This window comes from Pteropus vampyrus, unplaced genomic scaffold (genome assembly GCF_000151845.1).
Source record: "Pteropus vampyrus isolate Shadow unplaced genomic scaffold, Pvam_2.0 Scaffold205, whole genome shotgun sequence".
NCBI lineage: Eukaryota > Metazoa > Chordata > Mammalia > Chiroptera > Pteropodidae > Pteropus > Pteropus vampyrus.
In genome coordinates this window covers 644,690-652,086 of record NW_011888986.1, presented here as the reverse complement: position 1 = coordinate 652,086, position 7,397 = coordinate 644,690, and positions in this window count along the sequence as shown.

Here is a 7,397-nt window from a genome sequence, read left to right as displayed (position 1 = left end):
ATGCTTCAACATTTGCCTTTCACGTGGGAATTATATGTGAGCCCATACTAGTTATAATGATCAAAAGGTGCTGAATGATATCAGAATGGTGGCTCTGGTCAAAATATTGATGATTATGTTTAAATTTCTATTATAAATTTATTATGAGAAGCTGTTTCATGGGTCATAAGGAAAATCTGAGAGGAAATAAAAATAAAATATAATCTATAGATGCAGTGGTTATTTGGAACAATCAGATATTATTAATAAAGATAAACATGTTTTATAAAATAACAGGTCTGAAAAAGCTTTAACTCTATAAAATCAATGCTTTGCAAATTATTGGAAGAAAATTTTCTATTTTGTAATTTATTTATAAAAATTTCATTATTATGGCAGGGACTTTTCTTAAACCATTATTAGTGTCTTCAAAATCCAATAGAAAATTCATCAAATATTTTGATTTCCTTATATTTAATCATCTTTTTCTATATACCACCTTAACCATTCACTCACTCAGAAATATCACAAAAACTTGTCATTACCATTATCTTGGCAAAAAGGATTCCTATTCTCCCTTGTGTGATGGGAAAGTTTCTCATGCCACATTCTATATTCTTGGCTTGCAATAAAACTTTGGCTCCAGATACATAAATTGTAGTTTTGAATATGAATAAAACCCTTGATTTCAGAACACATTTACTTTCGAGTCCATATTTCTGTTTGTGATTGTCCTCCAAACAAGCCAGAAAGTGTTAGAAGTGGGATCAACTGTAAAATTAGAATCATGATCAAGGTTTTTATTTTGTGACATTTTTGCAATGTATATCATATTCAGTTAGAAATGTGCAGGTGTAGAGTTCAATAGAGTAGGAAACATCAAGCAATTCACCCCAAAAAGAATAAAAAATATATATTTTGCCCACTTATAAATAGAGTTTCTACAAGGTTTTATTTACTTATGTATTTATTTATTTAATTTATTATTATTTATGCCTTCCACACTTGGTCTTCCTAGATGGTCTCCCATCCAAGTACTAAACAGGCCCAACCCTGCTTAGCTTCCCAGATCAGACATCAGGCTTGTTCAGGATGGCATGGCCGCAGACCTATAGGGTTTTTAAAAGTAATTTATTGGTATAAATATTGATTGAGAACCTAGATGATCAAGACACTGTATAATATACACAAACGAATTAGATTTGGATCTATTCTCAATGGTCATACAATATAAAAGGGTATATATATGTGTATATAGGTACATACATATGAAAAATGATAACATGGATAATTACAAAAACTATATGAGAGAAAGCAAAATTGTGAGAGATTGAGGCCTCCTGGAAGACATTGTAGAAGACATATCATTTAAGCTGAACCTCATAGAGGAAGATTAGTTTCAGGTGTGTAAAGGTAAAGAAGAGGAAACCAAAGTGTAAAACCAATATTAGGGAATGAATAAATGACCATATAAGTGAAAATATCTATATTTTTAAAAAATAAAAAATTTAGGCTTGCCCGATAAAATGAAAAATGCTCAGCTAAATTTGGATTTTTAATAAAAGCAGTGGTTATTTTTTAGAATAAAAAAATAAAAAAGAGTAAGTATGGGACATACTTATTCTAAAAAAAAAAAAGGCTTGTTTTATATTTGAAATTCAAATTTAACTGAGCATTCTATATTTTTATTTGCTAAATTTGCTAACTATAATTTATTGAGTATGCCTTATATATGTTCTAGGCATGGTGAATATGAATATAAATTTGAACAAAAAATAAGCACTTGCCCTGGATTTGCTTATTGTTTACTAGATTTATAAGTAACTCTGTAGAAGGCTGAATATGCCAAGGGGAAAGGAGAATGAGATCAGAGAAAGAAAACATTTTAAATGTAAACCAACAAAATTTTTGTAATCCTATTTAATAGTTTTTTAACCACCAGAAGTCTAAATATAATGGAAATAATTAAGGTGTCCTCATTCTGTCTAATATTTAGGAAATAGACATTTTGGTCTTAGGTGAAAAAAGTGAGGCTGAGAGGTTGCTTGAAGACTGAGCTTATTCCACGATACCATGCTGGCCTCCTCAACACAGTAAGACTCAAGTACCAAGGGCCATTGTTCCCACAACCCTCTGTCCTTGAAGTCCTGGTATGTTGTCCTGTACCCTCAGCTCATCACCTGAGAGCTGCAGTCTGGAAGCATCTGCACTTCCACTTCCCTTCCACTTCCCCTCTTCCATTCAGCTCTGCCACCTTTCCAGCAAGAGGCTATGGGACATCCCTGTGGTTGGCACTGGCTGCTCATGCAATGACCAAGATTAAGGGCCCTAAGGTAGCATCCTCACTGAGCAAGATGATCCTTTGTCTTGTTTGTCTTAGGGTACACCTGAGAGAGTATCCAGGTGTCTTCCCCAGGAAAGGCCCTCAGATGAGTTCATAGACCAGCTTTCCTGCCCACTCCTGCTCCTATACTCTTTATCTGTCACAGATGCCCCCTACCCTTACTCTTCTAGCTCTGCCTATGGTCTACTTCCTGAAGGACATATCCTACACAGATGGGGTGCGCATGAGTGCCAAAAACATACCATCGGGACTGTACAGGGACAATCCTTTGCCCTGTTTGTAAGGTATTTCATATAACTTGTGGGGGATCCCTGCCCCTCCTACACTTCTGCCCAAATCTCCTATATTGTTGTGGGGAGGAGACTGTTCAATGCTGACACTAAACATGCTTAAAAACGTGTTCAGTTTTAAAGAGACAGTTGTTTCAACTACATTACCTTATCTGAGTAGGTTTTACAACCCAAAAAGTAAGACTAATTTGCAAACCCCAGTCTCTTTTTCTGTTACAGTATAATGCCAAGTTGATAGACACGAGGAAAAGTATCACAGCTCTCTTGACATCTGCTGCATGGAGCAAAATGCAAACTCATAACTGCTGTAGGTTTGCTGTAACTAAATCATTTCTTTTTATTTAGAAAGTTCCATTGTGAATGTGATTTGGCTCTCCTGGCAGCTGCAGTGGAACTCGGCAAGCAGCTCACACCATCAATTAATTCTTTGAAGGCTATTCCACTGACTGGTTAGAGGCCAACTGGTAAATGAGGCACAGATAGCATTGGCTGGCATGCTGAGTCTTCAGGTTAGGTATGAACCAATTAGCCATGGCAAAAAAAAAAAAAAAGTGCAGTCCGTTTTTGTGAGATTCTAGTAGATTAGCAAAAATCCACTCTGGAATGTTCAAGTCGTTAAAATCTGATTAAAGTGAAGCCCATTTTGTTCTAAAAAATTTTCCTCTGTTTTTATCACAGCATAGAATTATAAGCATTTCTCCTTAGAATTATGACTGGCGCCACTTTCCTTATGCCTCTTGTGATTCATTATCAACTGGTGCTACTGGTCCTTACGCCTGCACTTGCTTTTCCAGTCACATACATGCATCTCCTACCATCCCCCTTAATAGTCCAAAGAGTGCAAATTGATGTTTATGACGAAATTCCACTAATTTCTTCACTCATTCAAGATGTATTGAGAAAAAATGTCTGTATTGGAAACTGATGGATTTACAAAAATGGCGTGTACTGCCTCCAGAGAGCATAAGATTTCCTTCCTAGAATGGGAGATACTTATGTAAATAAATAATACAAGTAATGCAAATTTTTTACTGTAACAGTACACAAATAAAGAATTATGTTGAGACCAAGGACAAAATTACTTTTGCCTAGAGCGACTTGAGAAGGCTCTCAGGAAGATCTAGGAGGGTACAGGTTGCCTGTCATCTCAATCAGCTCTCTCCATGTCCCTCTCCATAAATTTATTTAGCACTCCTTAACTTCTCAACCATAACTAATATTAAGGAATATAGAAATTCTGAAGTAATCTCACATTGGTAACACTGAAGCTGGAACTTAACCTATGTCAGTGTCCCAGGGGGTCAAGCAGGGGAAAGTATTGTAAGGAGTGAAAACAACCTGTGCAATGATACAAAGGAGTAAAAAGGCAATTATAAGTCATTATGGTTTTCATTAGTATTTGAGTACAATAATGTAGACAGCTGATACTGAAGTGTAGTCAAGTGACAGATGGTAAAGTTAGAGCAAAAGAGTTCTATAATATGTATACTGTTTTGGAAAACTCATGTCATATATCCAAAAACTCCTTACACTTGTTATGGGGACCACCGATGTTTATTGTTATAAGGACACTGATGTTTATTTTTAAAAGGACCACTCATGTGAATTGGTGACAAGTTATTCACTAAAGTAAATTTATTGTCAGAACATACTCTGAAAAAGAATTAGAAGTGTTTATTCTTTTCTCTCTCAATCACACAAAAGAATTCTTTCATTGGCTTGCCAAGGTATAAAATTCTATTAAGTAAAATCAATTCTTTATGACTTTATTTTATTTCTATAAATATTTCCTCAGTGTCTCTAGCTGGGCTAACAAATCATTAATAGTTAATGACTTAGGAAATAAATCAACAGTCCCTGAAAGAAAGCCACTAAGCCTTGAGAGTAAGGAAGTATCAATGAAGAATAAAATAGAGACATTGGGACCATTCCTCTTTGCCAAGGGCACGCTCAATTGCCCTTGTTTATGTTGGAAACTGTACCTTTGCACCGAAAATGTATTGTAGTTCTGTTATTTAATAGCATCTCATACCATTATCCTTAAGTCACACCAGAGTGAAACTGCAGTAAATATAATGATAAAAACTATAATACAAGTCCTTTACTGGACAAAGAGAAGAGAAAACATGATATATCTCAATATTAATGACTTCTTTGTAACCTCTCATGTTTTAGTCATTTGTTTTACAAAAACTGAAATATTTCAAAATACGGAAACAACACGTGCTAGTCTGGGTTCAGTTGTGGAAAACAGAGTCTATTCTAGCTAGTTTAAATAAGAAAATATCTACTGTAGGAAAGCAAATAGTTTAAATATTTGTTGGGAGAGCTGGAGGGACAGACATTAGATGAGAAGTTATCAACCTGTCTTTGCATGGGAAGCAACTTTAAAATATCCACATTCTGAATTTACTCCCTGAAATGACAGTAACTAACCAGGTGCAGGTAGTCATAATTATAGCTCCTGTAGACAATTAATATGTGCAGACAGATTGAAAACTATGGTTCCAAGTTGAAGATTCAGGATTCTGAGAACTACACTACAGAATCAGTCCACCAAGAGAACTACTATTGCTTCTATGACAAGGAAGCTGCTGGCTCTGTGATTTCACTGCTATCACCACAACCAGCACCATGAAATTCTAAATGTCTGATATTACAGCAGGTTCCAGCATGGTCTGCACCAGCAGAATAGATTTCCTGTGTCTTGACATCTGCAAAAGAAATCAATACTGAAACTCAATTATTTTTAACACAGGAACACACACACACACAAACACAGAAACAAAAACCAAATGCCTCCATGATCAAACTTATAGCAACAACAGCAAAATGTGCAGAAGTGTGGATTCACTTTTCCCTCCTAGACCTAGAAGAAATGCATATTATTGGTTGAACCTGAATCACATGCAGCACCTTAGCTGCAAGGAAGCCTGGAACATGGCATCTTTAGTTTTCCATCCTCTGCAGGACTAGAAGGAAGAATAGAAAGAGAATAAAATGAAGGTCAAATACAAATCTACTTTATCCCAACACAGCATGTGCAAGAAATACTTATATTAGATATTTTATTTAGAAATTGTTTTTATTTAAATTTTAGTTATATGAATAATTGACATAGTTTTTAGTTTTGTAATAGGTTTACCTTAATATATCAGGAAGTAGAATTGTTTTAAATTACCATCTTCTTTTCATTTCAACAGGAGCTTGGAAGTCATCACTACCATCCTCATAACAAGAAAAAATAAAAAGCTAGAAAAACAATAACATTTCTTAGATCAACTACAGAATAGAAGGGAAACTGCTATGCCAAAAGATAGAGATAAGTGAGTAGAGAGAACCAGGAGCAGAAGCTGCGACTGGAGACAGAAACTGCTAGGAACACTGAAATAGTAACGGACAAATTATGGAAGGCTACATATAAACTAGGTTGGAAGTTAAAAATTCCCAGAGGCCCTTTCTTAAGCATCCCGCACACTTACATGAGCCTGACTAAGTTCTCATGGCCAAGAAGGCAGGGGAAGCGGAAAAGTATCCATTTTGAAGTATGGGCAGAGCATTCTGTTCTTCATGACAGAATATTGCTCACAGGAGAAAATACTTTGTTGGAACTATGTATGACCTAAGGGAAGGGCAATTAGATGGCTCAAGTCCCCTCTGGCCTTTCTATCTCACATAAGGGGGAAAAACAGAAGGCTAAAAAACTCTTGAAGATCACATTCCAGGACTCGGGCACACTAAAAAACCAGAAATTTAATTATAATAATACAGAATGCTCTTTCTCCTCTGCAATATCTTACAACCACACCAACAGAGCTCCAGTACTATAACAGTAGCTTACAATTGAGAAAACTGCAAGATACAGACTCTACTTAAAATGAAATTTCCAGGGAAACTCAAAGACAATAGAAGGCATTAAAACAATAATCCTAGAAGAAATAGAAGCCTTTCACAACTACAACTACAGACAACATCAAACATAGCCTAACTCTTCTCCAGATAAACATAAAACCTCACACTAAAAGACTATTAACCTCAGCACCTGTTACTGGATGCAACATTTACAGCTTTCAAGAAAAAAAATTATAAGGCATGAGAATAAGCAGGGAGAAATTGATGTGAAGACACAAAGCAAGCATTAAAATCAAACTCAAATAAGGCAGAGATTTTGAAATTATAAGACCAGAAATATAAAATAACTATGAATAAAAAGCTAAGGGTTTTAATGGAAAAGTAGGCAACATGCAAGAACAGTTGGATAACTAAACAAAGAGATGAAAACATTAAGAAAAAAATCAAAAGAATTGTGATAAATTAAAAATACTGTGAAAGAAATGGACAATGCCTTTGAAAGACTTATTAATAGACTCAAAAAATCCAAAAGAAGAATCATGGAACTTGAAGATATTTCAAATAGAAACTTTCCAAACTGAAATACAATGAGAAAGAAACATGAGGAAGAAAAAGCATAAAGAATATCTAAAAACTATAGGAAAATTACAGAATGTGTAACATATGCATAAGGAGAATATCACAATTGGAGCAGTAAAATTTTTGAAGTAGAATTTTCCAGAATCAATGGCAGACCACAAAATATGTATCCAGGATGTTTAGAGAACACCAAGTAAGATGAATTCCAAAAAATCCACATCTAAACTTATTCAGCATACGGAAAACCTAACGCAAAGGAAAAATCTTGAAAAAAGCCAAAGGTCAAAAAAAGAAGAAGAACCTTATCTACAGAGGAATAAGGATAAGAATTATATCAAACTTCTTATCAAAAA